The sequence below is a fragment of the Eublepharis macularius genome, chromosome 12 (genome assembly GCF_028583425.1).
Source record: "Eublepharis macularius isolate TG4126 chromosome 12, MPM_Emac_v1.0, whole genome shotgun sequence".
In the NCBI taxonomy this organism is placed as follows: domain Eukaryota; kingdom Metazoa; phylum Chordata; class Lepidosauria; order Squamata; family Eublepharidae; genus Eublepharis; species Eublepharis macularius.
The window spans coordinates 55,935,789-55,951,760 of record NC_072801.1 but is presented as its reverse complement, the minus strand read 5'-3'; positions in this window follow the sequence as shown (position 1 = coordinate 55,951,760).

Sequence of the window (15,972 nt, the reverse complement as noted above, 5' to 3'; positions counted from 1 at the left end):
GATTGACACCAGCTGTCTGCAGTGATGAACCAAAAAACAAATCAAATGAACCAGCCTAAAGTTCATGGCAGTTTGTCAGAAATGGGATCTGATGAACTACTGGTTGATGCTTAATTTTGGTTCGTATTTCGGTTCATGCCAATCTCTACTGCTTATCTCCACAACAGTATCCGAAGTGGTAAAAAGGCTTTTTATGAGGCATATTTGGCCAAAGTATGTTCCCCTCAAACATGTAACAGGTTTTGACGAGGTCTGACAGCCACATGTTCTTTAATTAATAGTTCTGCTTCATACTATGTTATGTGGTGCACGGTACCTTAGGGAGGTGATAGGGAATCCAGTCATTATTTCAAAACTCTATGATTCATTGCTCTTGTCTCCAAAGCATGTAAATATATGTAAATATATAACATACAACTTCTCTGTAATTATGATTGGAAATTGCAGGCCGAGAGAACTCTGTCAAGCATGATGTTTCCCCTTTAGATTTACAGGCCAGGTCTCAAATAAGCTTATCAGCAGAGCGGGAAGCTACAGACAGAAGCAGGTTATTGTCACCTGATGAACGTTTGTTAATGATGAGTTTAAAAGTACAGGGCTTAGTGTTGAAAGAGTGAAAGAAAAATTGCCTTCAGGATGGTTGTGGCATTTCTGCTGCTGCTGTTATTACTGCTCCTCCAAGCACAGTGCATTGCTGAAACCACCATTATGTGCCACAGGAATGATCCCCTTCAGATCCCACATGAGTATTACCAGAAAGGCGACTTCATCATTGGTGGGATTGCTTCTCACTTTGTAACCTATTATCGCATTATAGACTTCAAGCAACATCCTAATCCATGGGTTGTTCAGCTACCTGTGTACGAGCAATGTCCCTGCCGCCATTACATTATTAGGCCAGGATAGATTCTCTATAAATTCTCTGCCACCTAATTGCTTTTGATGATAGAGTTGTATGTTAGTTTCTAGGGATTTGTAATTTTGTGCCGGTTTTATTATTATTATAGCTCACCTTGAGTCTGGGTGTGGAGAAAATTCTCTAAATAAATGTGAATAATTCCCCTTTAAGAAATTAGGCTTACAGCCTAGTCCTGTGCATGTTTGCTGAGAAGTCATCATGCATTTTACTCCTGCATAAGTTTCCATAGTTTTGATACTTTATTTTCAACATGAGATGTGTTGTTCAAAGATGCCTGTAGTCTTACTTATAAATTGCACGTTCCCTTCAATATGACATATGTGGTCTTCCTTCATTTTGTTTTTGCTTTTCATTAGTCTATATGGAAGCCTTTTCTCATGGCATATTCTTAGATTCCCCCCTTCCTTTTCATATATTCTGATACAGAGTGATGAGCTTACTTAAACATATAATCAAACATATAATTTCTCTTTTCAGGCCAAGACCAGAGGAAAATCTTTGTGTCCTTTCTTTGGTGTATACTATAAAGGAGATCAATAAGAATCACAAGATCTTACCAAATACAACTCTGGGGTTCCACATCTATCATAGTTACTCTGATGCAAAGATAATTTATAAAAGCATCCTGAGTCTCTCTGCTGCCCAAGGTAGTCCTTTTCCCAACTACAAGTGTGACACCAGGATGAATCTTGTTGCTGTAATTGGGGGACCAGACTCGGAAACATCTCTCTCAATGGCCAATGTCTTACTCATTTATAAAATGCCACAGGTATAAAGTCTAAGAGGGGTAATGAATTCTTAAAATGTATTTTCTGTTCTTTGATGTTTAATAAATTCCTGGGTAGTTGACACTTTACATATATAGATGTATAACGTATATGCGTGGGGATGTGTTGCATTCAACAAAATACATTTTTGCAAACACATAGGTACATTTTGCCTCAAAGAAAGAATTTACTATAGTTTATTATGAGAGATCCCTTTTCATTATCATTATTGACTTCAAATGAAGGACATAAAATGTTGTTGCAAAATTGGACCGGCTATCTTGGGACATTCAAGTTAGGGCAAAAAAAGAATTTTACCACAATATATATATATTTAAGGAAATGAAGACATTGTTGATGATACAATGAATGTAAACCAGACATATGACACACAGATCAATGTGTATAACAAATGCTTTTCACATGTAAACATTTTTTCTTCAGGTTGCTTATTCCTTCTTTGATTCAAAGAAACATGACATGGTCAAGTTCCCTTTCTTCTACCAAATGGTTCCCAATGAAGGACATCTGTATAAAGGGATTGTCCAGCTACTTCTGCATTTCTCATGGAAGTGGGTGGAGATCATTGCAACAGATGATGATAAAGGAGAACATTTCATACAGATGTTGGTACCAATGCTTTCCCAGCATGGGATCTGCACTGCCTTTACAAAAAGAATAATAATCATAAATTCTTATTTGCATAGTCCGAATTTTATAGATTACTTTTGGAATATGTCCCTTTTTTTGAACAAATCGCAATCCAAAGTGCTTGTCGTATACACAGACATTCATACCACAGTGTCTCTGGCTATATTGCTAAGAATATCAGAAAATGCAAGGAGAGCTATTGGTAAAGTATGGATCATAACAGCCCATTGGGATTTTGAAACAGATACTTTGCAACGGGCTTTCATAAGACGAGCTCTTCATGGTGCTTTATCCATTGCAGTTCACTCAAATGAGGCTCCAGGGTTCCAAAATTTCCTTCACCTCTTAAGTATTCATTGGCGAAAGTGGAAATACTTTTTCAGGGTCTTTTGGAATGAGTCATCCCAATGTTTGCTGCCAGATTTCAAGGAGGACATAAACAGCTGTATTGGGGAAGATATACTTGAGAGCTTTCCTGAGCCTCATTATGAAATGAGCTTAGCTGGCCAAAGGTACAGCATCTACAATGCTGTCTATGCCATAGCACATTCTTTGCATGCCATGTACGCATCCAGATTCAAACCCAGGCCAGTGATGGATGGTGACAAATGGAAGCCTCTGGATTTTCAACCTTGGAAGGTAACACTCTTTCGGGGGAGGATAGAGGTTCATAGAAGTAGGAATACAGAATTTACAATGAGCTGGGGAATATGCCAAATATTGGCAAAATTCTATGGTTTAGATGGAAGGACGATCATGAAATGTCCTCCCTTCAGGTTTGCATGAAAAAGAATTGTTTTGAAATCTCGCTCACACAGTTAAAGTTATCATCAAGGAAATTCCTGTCTCTACATCTTCTACTCCCAAGTTCTCAATATGCGCTCCCCAGAAAGTGAAACAGCTGTTCACCAGTTTATAAAAGTTTTACTTCTTCCATTGTAGCTTCACCATTTCCTAAAGGACATCTCGTTTAATAACAGTGCTGGAGATGAAGTGGCATTTGTTAGAAGTGGTGAAATGAGAACAGGATTTGATATTATGAACTGGGTTAGCTTTCCAAACAATTCCTTCTTAAGAGTGAAAGTAGGATGGCTGAATCCAGAGGCTTCCCCAAGCAGAGAATTCACTATTAATGAAGAGATCATCACGTGGCACAGCACATTTCGTCAAGTAAGATTTGATTCTGGGATCGAAATTATGCAGCCAAACTATGAAGTGTGTTTGAGTAGCCTTCTCACAAACTGTCTAAGAAGAACAAACATGACCATTTTCTCTGGAAGCCACGGCATGCTGAGGGTAGTCAAATATATTTATTTAAAGTGTATTAACTAAAATTGTGGTGGGAGGAAAGGGAAGCAGTGGAGGAAGAAAATTAATTGTTCTGACCCATCCTGTAGATTGTATAAGGACTGTCAGATGTAAACTGTGAGGAATAGTGCTCCTGGCCCTTATCCCCACCAATTCAGCAGTATAATATAATTACATGATAGGGGAATTTTATAAACATGTATCCCTCCTGAACCCATGACCCCTCAAATTGTAGTTTTTAAAAATGTGAACGTCTGATCAGCATTAGTAACGTTGTCACAGTCAACACAATGTTTAAAAGAAAAATAAGGGTGAGCAACAGATTCAGCATGAAAGGACATGTTGAAGGACAAAAGGCAGTAGTGCTTTACTCAGTAATGAGAATTTCACTGCCAATGGATGGGTGGGTAGTAGCATAGCAATGGGTACTAGCATAGATGACTTTAAAGGTGAGTAGACATATTCCTGGAAGACTGTTGCATCAGTGGCTGCCATCACATTGACTAAAAGGAGCTTCCCAGAGGCAACAGACTTCTGAATACCAGTGTTAGGAGGTTGTCTACTCTGTAAAACATAGAAACATAGAGACTGAAAATCCCAAGGGTCATCGAGTCCAATTCCCCACACAATATACGAAGTTCACAACTATCTTTCCCTCTCCCCTTGTTCCCCCATTGAATACTGTTCTATGCCCAGAGGAAGGCAAAAAACCTCCAGAATCCTGGCAAGTCTGGCCTTGAGAAAAATTCCTTCCTGATTCCAAAATGGCAGTTGGCATTACCTTGGCATAGGTGAGCCTAGTACTGGCACATCCCTTCCTCGCCTCCTTCTCATTGAGTAGATGGACATTCTGTCTGATACCATAGGAATCATCCTAAGTTAAGAAAAGCAGTGTAAATTCTTAAAAATGGTTTGTTTTAAAATTAGAATGTTAATTTTAATATACTCCATAGGAAGTTTGAGGGCCTTGCTATGAATTTGTCCTTCTTTGCCCTGCATTGCTGAAATCGGAATGCCCACTCATATAGTTGTTCTTCAAATCCAGCATCCTCTAGTAAGGAACGGGACTGAGCACTGGAGCAATCAAGCACCTTTTCTAATTCTATTATGTAAAAAATGCCCTATAGTGATTCAGCATGGCTTTGCAAAGAAAGTGCTTTCATCCAAGATTTCTGCAGGCATGATAACAACCAAATAATCTGTTATTTATTGCTAGATGAAAATATAAGGAAATGAGAATATAAGGAATGAGAGAGTAGAGATGTTATCAAAATTCTGATTTATTTATATCAGCTTGAATGTGTTTTAAACATGTTCTTCAACATTCCAAATTATAAATATTGCTGAAATTAGGGCATTTAATCATCAAAAGGTAAACCTGAAGTTTGTCAAGTGAAATTTAGTCAAGATTTAAGTTCAAACAGCCAAATTCAAAGTTGTTGGATTTTGAATATGAGTCAAAATTTGTTTAAGTTCATATTGAGACTAGGCCATGAAAAGACCATTTTACTAAGCATGGGGAAATGTCTCTCCTGTTCATGAATAGGTGCCACCTTCTTCCTTGTGCAATGAGAAATGCTTTACAGGTTACCACAGGAAGAAGCAGGAGGGGAAACCATTTTGTTGCTACGACTGTGTTCGATGTCCAGATGGAGAGATTTCAGACCGGAAGGGTAAGAGACATCATGCCCTATCACATCAAACACTAGCTTATCTGTTCTCAGTACAAATCATTGGGTGCATGCACTTCTTTTTATGTATGGAGAATTGAGAATACAGTTTTAAAACACTTGTAAGAAATCTACATCATGTATTGTACTTGAAATACCCCCAATAAAATTAGATGATTTCAAGCATTTTTTAAATTTACTTTATTTGTAGTCTGCATTTTTACTGAGACTCTAGACAGATGACACAGCATGATAATTAATTGATCGATCGATTGATTCATTCATTCAGAAATCTAAGAACCGTGTGTTGCATATTCTTTAGACTAGCGCATGCCTCACGAGTCAGTCTATATGGATGCAATGTATTATCATTAAAGACTTTAAAGCATATTCATTATTGCAAAAATTATTTACTTTTAAATTAAAAAACTGGAAATGTTTAAGTTTACCGTATGCATAGGAATTATTATATAGTAATGCACATGGTTTTGTATACAAATATTCATTTGGCACTTTTTGAGTAAAGGCTGACTTTCATTTCACTCATTCTGTAAGAAAAAAATATTTCATAAGAGGGTTTTTTCCAGTGATCACCAATTTTTCCATTTTTAAATCCTCAGATGTTTTCATACTGTGAATTTCAAGTGTAAAATCCTTTATGAAGCATTCCACTCATTCTAAAAGAGAATTATTTCATAGGAGGCTTTTTGTTAGTGCTCCCCAAACTCATCCAATTGTTCTGGTGGAAGAAATGTAAAGAAATCTTGGATGTTGCGGCGGAGGGGGGATACTTTTCTCTCAGAAAATTTCTATTTATTTTCTGGGCTTTCACATCTTTAGCATAGGTACAAGGTGATGCTCAAGAAAGGGACATCTCACAGGCAATATGCCACCACTGAAAAAGCCCTGCTTCCGCTTGCTATTCACATCACATCTGAAGTCCAGGTTACAAAGACTTATGAGGAGGATTTTATATAGCAGGCTGAACAGTATGGGAGGAGGTGGCCCTCCAAGTATGCTAGCCTCAAGCTGTTTTGAGAGCCAGTTTGGTGTAGTAAAGAGCAGCAGGACTCTAATCTGCATAACCAGGTTTGATTTCTCGCTCCTCCACTTGAAGTCAGATGGCTGACCTTGTGTCAGTCACAGCTCTCTCAGCTTTATCAGGCCCACCCATCTCACAGAGTGATTGTTGTGAGGATAATGACAACACATGTTGTAAACCACTCGGAGTGTGTCATTAAGCTGTCCTGAAGAGCGGTATATAAATAGAATGTTGTTGTTGTTAGGGTTTTAATGTTCAGAACTAGAGATGGGCACGAACTGAAATATGAACCAAAATTAAGCATGAACCAGGCAGGTTCGTGAACCAGCGGTTCGTCAGATCCCATTTCTGATGAACCATCACAATCTTTAGGCTGGTTTGTTCGGTTTGTTTTTTGGTTCGTCACTGCAGACAGCCTGGCGCCTTTCAATCAGTTTCCTAGACAACAGGGGATGGACTTCCTGCAGATCTTCTGCTGACCCAGAAGTGACCTTCTGCTGGCCTGGAAGTGACCTTCTGCTGGCCTGGAAGTGATGTTTTTCTGACCTGGATGTGCCGTTTTCACAAACCAAATGAGCCGGTTCACAAACCAGGGGCAGATTTGTGAAAGTTTGTGGTTCATGAAATTTGATGAACCATGAACCACATGGTTTGGTTTTTTTACGGTTCGTACCCATCTCTATTCAGAACCAGCATTCTGATAAAGACCATTAATCAGCAAAGTTCCTAAAAAGATGGTAAGAAGTTTCTCCTACTTTGTTCTAACTTGCTAAAAAGGAGTTTATGAAATAACATCTGTTCTGTTTTTTTCAGACATGGATAGCTGTTTCCAGTGTCCAGAAGATCATTATGCAAACAAAGACCAAGATGAATGTCTTCTCAAAGTTTTAAACTTCCTTTCTTATAATGAAGATTTGGGCATCAGCTTAGCTCTCCTGGCATGTTCCCTTGCTCTTGTCACAGCTGCTGTTCTTGGAATTTTCATTAAGTACCAAAATACCCCCATTGTTAAAGCCAACAATCGCAATCTTACTTACATTCTCCTTATTTCCCTAACATTCTCCTTCCTCTCCTCATTGTTATACATTGGCCACCCTGGAATACTGACCTGCACTCTCCAACATATGGCTTTTGGCATCATCTTCTCAGTGGCTATTTCTTGTGTCCTGGCCAAAACCATCAATGTGGTCCTGGCTTTCACGGCTACCAAGCCAGGATCAAGAATGAGAATCTGGATAGGCAAAAGACTAACCAACATGGTTGTTCTTTCTGGCACCTTTATTCAAGTAATAATTTGTACTATTTGGCTATGTACTGCTCCTCCATTCCCAGATGTTGACATACAGTCTCTAGTTCAAGAAATGGTGATAGAGTGTAATAAAGGGTCAGTTGCCATGTTTTATTCTGTTCTAGGATATACAACATTAATGGCAATAGTCAGCTTCATTGTGGCTTTCTTTGCAAGGAAGTTGCCCAACACTTTTAATGAAGCTAAGTTCATCACTTTTAGCATGCTGATGTATTGCACTGTTTGGGTATCATTTGTTCCAACCCACCTGAGCACCAAGGGGAAATATATGGTGGCTGTGGAGATCTTTTCAATCTTGGCCTCCAGCGCTGGCTTATTTGGATGTATTTTTGCCCCCAAATGTTACGTAATTGTCCTGAGGCCTCAACTAAATAGTCAAAATCAGCTAATATGGAGAAGTAAGAGTTCAAGGACAGCTTAAAATGTTCTAGTCTGCTCCATTACCTCAAAAACTTCTCTATCCTGGCTGTGAGGAAGGTGGAGACACAGCAAATTTTTCATATGAATAAACTCATTGTACAGCTAATTGGAGGAAATGTTTACAAGGTATATCTTTAGGAGTATATTTTCTGACCAGGACACATTTTATCCACACAACACTTGCCCACTTTTTATTTTGCTCATCTAGGCTTGGTTAATGGTATTATTCATGATAAACTTAATTTGGACCAGTTTACATGTTAAGGGAGTATCCACCATTTGCCCCTACACATTATATATTCACTGAGAAGAAGAAATCATCTGGAAGAGAAAATATCTTAGGGTAATTTGTGGTTTTTTGCTCTTCTCAACCTCCACCACTCCCGGCCATCTGTAAAGGATATTCCAATGATGATATAGTTCTCCCCCCTGCCCCCCCCATACACAACTTTCAGTACTATTTCCCAAAACATGTAGTTAATCCATTGACTTCATTACTAAAGGATGTGGGGATGGCCAGTAGCCTAGATGGAATTTAAGAGGATGGAAAAATTCATAGAGCATTTCTAGGTAGGGCTTCTAATAAATTCATGAAGAATCTGTGATTCCCATGGGGAATCTTATTTATGTTTCCCATTGGGATCTCATTTTGAACTAATTGAAACAAATTTGGTTGGATCATTTGAATGACCAAATATATCTATCAATAGATTGAAAACCCTTCAGAGAACCTTGAAAAAATCTGTTATTCTAATGTTAATTCTTCCGAGTTAGCCCAATGTTCTATTAGTCAGTCGCCAGTAATGTTGGAGGTCCCTATTGAGCCACTGGTCAATCAGAGATTTCAAGTTGCTCTTCTTAAAATAAAGAGCTATTAAACTACTATAAATGTTCTATCTGGAACTGGGGATTTGGGGGTGGATGTTAAACTGGATCATAAGCTTTTTTGGTATTAAACAGAATTCTTCTATTTTGCTTGAACCTAAGATAATAATTAAACAGTCTAGTTCTGTAACTGAACAAACTATCAGAGCAATTGTATGCAGAGTTACTCCAGTCTAAGTCTATTGATTTCAATGGGTTTAGAATGGAGAAACTCTGCTTAGGATTGTGCAGTAAATCTTGTAATGTCTCCTTCAAACAAACTTAGGCCAGTAACTGGAAAACATGTCAAATGAATCAGTGGGCCAGTGTTTAATAATGCTTTCCTGGTACATTGCCAGATGGAAAGATGACAATCCAGAAGTTCCATGCCCAACCTGGGGCCTGCTATCGATAATGCAGATTTTGTTCAAAATACTTCCTCAGGGGCACAACAGTCCACCTTGTGATATGCTGAGCATTCCTATAACCTGGAGAGTGATGGCGGTATCTTCAATTGCATGAAACTTCTGAATTGTCGTCTTTCCACCAGTCCAGCTATATAACAAGAGAAAGGAGGAATTATCTGATAAGAGACTTTTGGATGTTGTATATTTATTTTCCCGGAGTTATCTCCTCTGCATGTTTATCAAACATCTGTACGACATGTGAGGAGAGTGCTGTTTGTGATATTTCTATTTGCATTGTACTGTATTGTAATACTGTTATATGAATTATGATAGAATTTATTGTAAATTAGCACTTGAGCACTTTAAATGTTGAAAATTATCTGCACAGTGTAAAGTGTATCTTTCTCCTGTGGGATTCCCCCCCCCCCTTCATTATACTCACATTAAAAGACGGGCTACAGTGACAACAAATGTTATCTGTCACTATTCTTATTCAATATATCCTAGCTACTGCTAAAATCTTCAATCCCATGGTGGCCACACTGTCAGATCTGTGGCTAAATAATAGTTGTATCCAGACTACCTTCTGCAATCAGACAAGAGTCCGTTGTTTTCAAAAGATTTACTGAAAAAAGCAACCATTATAGTCCACTGGCCCAGATGCTATATCTGGGCTGGTACACATGTATTGTTACGAATGAGAGGCAAAGAATACAGTACAAAGTATCAAGACTAGGGATGTGCGTTTCGGCTTTCTGAGTGCCGAAAGAAAGCCGAAACAAAAGTGTTTCAGCTTCTTTTGGGTTAGCCGAAACGTTTCGGAGAAAGCCAAAACGTTTCGGCTTAGCCGAAAGAAAAAAAGCCGAAACGTTTCGGCTTTCTTTCGGCTTTCGGCTTTTTCAATGGGAAAATGCCTCCGTCTTCCCGGACGTCTGGGGAGGGATTTTCCCATCGAATCAGCCCAAAATTGGTGGGGACCTTCCTCTAACCCATCTCTAACCCCCCCCCCAAATTTCAGACCGATTGGACTTTGGGGGGCCATGTTATGGCTCCCCAAAGCAGGTCCCCTATCCTCCTATAAGAAAGCGAAGGAGCAGCATATTGCTGCTCATCTTCTTCATTATTTCCTATGGGGAAAAAATGAAGAAGCAGGCTTCCTTTGCCAGGGGTGGCATTTTGCATGCAAAATGCACCCTTACCCTCAGGGGCCCTTCTCCCACCCTTCCTCCCACCCCCCACCAAGGCTCAGACTGCTCCCACTTGGGGGGGGCATTTCATGGCCTCCCCAAGTAGGTGCTCTCATCTCTACCACTGACAGCTGGGGGAGGCTTGTCTTCCCAGGGGTGGCATTTTGCATCAGTGGGAAAATGCCTCCCCCAGACGTCCGGGAAGACGGAGGCATTTTCCCATAGAAAAAGCCAAAAGCCAAAAGCCGAAAGAAAGCCGAAACAAAGCCGAAAGCCGAAAGCCGAAACGGCTGGCCGTTTCGGCTTTCGGCTTATTCAAAAGAGATTATTCTTTCGGCTTTCGGCTTTAGCAGAAATTTTTTGGCTTGCACACCCCTAATCAAGACCCAGTAGGCCCAGCCTCCTCTCATAGTTCTCAAAACAATCCCTTTGAAGCTGAGAAAGTGAAAGTTTCCCAGGGCTGGAAAAGCTGTAGTCAAAACATTCCTATTCTGAGAGATAGCTGCTAGGGAACATCTTGGCACCTGTGAAGAAAGCACTCAGAACACTAAAATAATTAAAATGGAGTCTCTTGGGTTACAACATATAGGGAAGCATTCTGAACCTGACATTTCTGCCCCCCCTAAAATGCCCCTCCCCCTGGTTTATGCGGATAGCGGGTATGGAATGCTTTTACTAATCTAGGAGCATGAACATGCACAGAGTTCACCCATTCATCAAACCCAGAGTCAAAGTCCTTCCATCTGATAAGATAAAACAGCTGATTTCTTTTAAGTTTAGAGTCCAAAATTTGCTGCACTTCATAATGGGTCTGATCATCAATCAAAGTAGGGATAGGAGGGGCACGGGTGTGCCATTGATTTGCTGGGGGAACCTTTTTTAAGAGGCTGACATGGAATGTATCATGTACATGGCATAGGTTCTTTGGTAAATCCAGGGCTACAGTCACTTTATTGATTACTTTACGAATAGGAAAAGGTCCCAGAAATTTCAATGCTAGTTTTCGGCTGGTTTGAGTAACTTTCAATTTTTTTGTAGATAGATAAACAAGGTCTCCAGGTTGTAAGTCCCATTCGGCCAGACGATGGCGATCAGCATATTTTTTGTAGTCCTGTTTGGCTTTGTCGAGATACTTTTTAATTAGAGTCCATTGCTGAGCTGCTTCCCCCCACCATTCTGAAACATCTCGGGATGCTGAAGTAGGGGGGGGGGACGCTTCAAACGGGAAGGGTTTGAAGTGGAAGCCATATACTACTTTGAAGGGAGTTTCTCCAGTAGAGGCGTGTACGCTGTTATTGTATGAAAATTCCGCTAAGGGAAGCAAATCAATCCAGTTGTCTTGTTGAAAATTGATATAACAGCGGAGGAACTGTTCCAATATTTGATTAGTTTTTTCAGACTGTCCATCGGTTTGAGGATGATGGCTGGAACTTAAACCTTGCTCAATTCCCATAATTTGTAGAAGCTCCCGCCAGAATTTGGCAACAAACTGTCCGCCGCGGTCCGAAATCACCTTTGACGGAAAAGAATGCAGTTTAACAATGTGTTTTAGGAAGATATCTGCTAGTTTTCGGGCCGAAGGTATAGCGGTGCAAGGTATGAAATGAGCTTGCTTGGAGAATAAATCCACTACAACCAAAATGCAAGTGTGGCCCTTGGAGGGGGGGAGGTCTTTAATAAAATCCATTGATATGGTTTCCCATTGTCTGTTTGGTGTTTCTAAAGGTTGTAAAAGTCCGGGTGGCTTGCCTTTGCGTGACTTGGCACTGAGACAGATGGGGCATGACGCTATATATTGGGAAATGTCTTTGCGCATGCCTGGCCACCAAAACTGCCGTTGTACTAGATGGAGTGTTTTTAAGTACCCGTAGTGGCCAGCCGTAGGGGCGTCGTGACAGCGTTGTAACACTTCTTTTCTTAAACTGCTGGGTACATAAAAGCAGTCCCCCCAAAGCCACTCTCCTTGCTCGGATTGTTGTAACTTTTCCTTGGGTACATTCCCCCCTCCTTTTCCACTTCAGCTTTTAGTTTTTGTCTCCACCCTTGGTCTGGTTGAGAAGGTTGGGTGGCGCGACTGCGCGTTGTAACCACTCCCCCTAATTGCGTAGGTGAAAAGACAGTGTCTATTGTCTCCTCCCGCTTGCTCTTATGTTGAGGCATGTGCGATAGGGCGTCGGCAAGGAAGTTAGTTTTGCCAGGCAAAAAGTTCAAAGTGAAGTTGAATTTAGAAAAGTATTCCGCCCATCGCAATTGTTTGGCATTCAGCCTTCGAGGACTGCTTAGGGCTTCTAAATTTTTGTGATCCGTCCATACCTCAAACTGATGGCGGGCTCCCTCTAGCCAATGTCTCCAGGTGGAGAGTGCCGCCTTTACAGCAAAAGCTTCCTTTTCCCAAACATTCCAATTTCTTTCAGGTTCAGAAAATTTGCGGGATAGGAAGGCACAGGGTTTAAGCACATTGTCCTCCCCTCGCTGCAAGAGGACGCCTCCAATCACAGTATCGCTGGCGTTTACTTGTACTACAAATGGGCGATTTTCGTCAGGGTGTTGCAGAACTGGTTCGGAAATAAATTGGGTTTTGAGCTGATCGAATGCTGCTTGGCACTGGGGCGTCCATGACAATTTAGCGCTTGGTTTTTTAGCTTGTTCCCCTTTGTCTTTGGTTTTTAACAGTTCAGTCAGGGGAAGTGTTATTTGAGCAAAGTTTGCTATAAATTCTCTATAAAAGTTGGCAAACCCTAGAAAGGATTGTAGTTCTTTGTGAGTAGTGGGCGTTTGCCATTCCTGGACAGCTTGCACTTTGCTCGGGTCCATTTTTAAACCATCTTTGGAGATGCAATATCCCAGATAGGTGAGTTCCGTCTTATGAAACTCACATTTGGACAGTTTAATGGGCAATTTGTTACACATTAGAATAGTTAAGACTTTTTTCACAAGATCTACGTGTTCGTCTTCAGATTCTGAATGAATTAACACGTCATCTAGATACACCACTACTCCTTTGTACAAAAAGTCAAGCAATACTTCATTGATCATGGACATGAAAACCGAAGGGGCCCCGGCCAGGCCAAAAGGAATAACTAAGTATTCGTATTGGCCGAGGGGCGTATTGAACGCGGTTTTCCATTCATCGCCTTCCCTTATACAAACATGGAAGTAAGCATCTTTTAAATCCAATTTCGTAAAGATCTTACCTTGTGCCATGACGTTGAGTAGATCCCAGATGAGTGGGATGGGGTAGGCGTTGCTGGAGGAGACTGCATTAAGTCCTCTAAAGTCTGTGCAAAGTCTCAATCCCCCATCCTTTCTTTTGACAAATAGCACGGGAGCAGCATGTGGGCTATTTGCGGGTCGGATGAATCCTCTTTGAAGATTAGTGTCAATGAATTTGAGGAGGTCCTCCCACTCATTTGGGCTCATGGGATACAGTCTGCCTTTGGGTAAACATGCACCCGGTAAAATTTCCACGGCACAGTCCGTCCTCCGGTGGGGAGGTAAGGAGTTGGCTTCTTCTTCGGTGAAGGTTTGGACATAGGCCCTATATTGTTTAGGTATTTGGTTGAGTTCTTCTTGAGTTAACAGGGCTTGTTCAATGAGAGTAGGGTTGTTACCCCAGTTTTGATTCCAACGATGATTTCCACATTTATCATGGGAAAAGGTAATGCTTCCTACTGTCTAGTCTATATAGGGGTTGTGATTAGGGATGTGCATTTCGGCTTTCTGAAAGCCGAAAGAAAGCCGAAACAAAAGTGTTTCGGCTTCTTTCAGGTTAGCCGAAACGTTTCAGGCTAAGCCGAAACGTTTCGGCTAGCCGAAAGAAAAAAAGCCGAAACGTTTCGGCTTTAGGCTTTTTCAATGGGAAAATGCCTCCGGCGTCTTCCCGGACGTCTGGGGGAGGCATTTTCCCACCGAATCAGCCGACAATTGGTAGGGACCTTCCTCTAACGCCTTTCTACAAACCCCCCAAGTTTCAGACCGATTGGACTTTGGGGGACCATGTTATGGCCCCCCAAAGCAGGTCCCCCTATCCTCCCATAAGAAAGCGAAGGAGCAGCATATTGTTAGCATGCTGCTGCTCATCTTCTTCATTATTTCCTATGGGGAAAAATGAAGAAGCAGGCTTCCTTTGCCAGGGGTGGCATTTTGCATGCAAAATGCCCCCTCACCCTCAGGGGCCCTTCTCCCACACCTCCTCCCACCCCCCACCAAGGCTCAGCCTGCTCCCACTTGGGGGGGGCATTTCATGGCCTCCCCAATTAGGTGCTCTAATCTCATTCTCTACCACTGACAGCTGGGGGAGGCATGTCTTGCCAGGGGTGGCATTTTGCATGCAAAATGCCCCCCAACCCTCTGGGGCCCTTCTCCCACCCCCCACCAAGGCTCAGACTGCTCCCACTTGGGGGGGGCATTTCATGGCCTCCCCAAGTAAGTGCTCTCATCTCTACCACTGACAGCTGGGGGAGGCTTGTCTTGCCAGGGGTGGCATTTTGCATGCAAAATGCCCCCCAGCCCTCTGGGGCCCTTCTCCCACCCTTCCTCCCACCCCCCACCAAGGCTCAGACTGCTCCCACTTGGGGGGGCCATTTCATGGCCTCCCCAAGTAGGTGCTCTCAGCCCCCAAATTCCACCCCCTACAGCCCCACACAAACCCAATTCCCCCCCAGCTGCCACACACGGACCCAAATCCCCACATTAGCCCCTCACAGACCCAAATCCACCCCCAGCAGCCCCACACCCATAACCCCAGGAACAGGCTGGCAAAGGCCAGCCCTCTCCCTTTGTTCCCTATGCTGGGAACTTCTAAACTCTCTTTCCCTGGGCAATTCTGCACAGCCCAGGGGTGCCACAATGGTGGGCACACAGCAGGGGGGGGAACACCAAAGGGCATGGAAGCAGTATCTTACACAAAAATAACACAACTCACTTCACATTAAAGAATCACCCCAAAAAATTGCTGTCAAAAGCACTTTATTTCTGTAACTGCTTTAGGTCACACAGTAGGAAGGCACAACAGAGCAGGAAAGCAGTGTACTACACAAAAATAACACAACTCACTTCACATCAGAGAATCACACAAACACAATTGCTGTCAAAAACGGTGAAGTGGGTTGTATTATTTTTGTAGTACATTGCTATCATGCCCTGTTGTGCCCTCCTACTGTGTAACCTAAAGCTGTTCAAGAAATAAAGTGTTTTTGCCAGGAATTGTGTTTTTGTGATTCTCTGATGTTAAGTGAGTTGTGTTATTTTTGTGTAAGATAGTGCTGCCATGCCCTTTGGTGTTCCCCCCTGCTGTGTAACCTAAAGCTGTTCAAGAAATAAAGTGTTTTTGACAGGAATCGTGCTTTGTGATTCTCTGATGTTAAGTGAGTTGTGTTATTTTTCTGTGTGGGGGACTGCTGGTGTAATGTGTCATAATGCTTTGCCT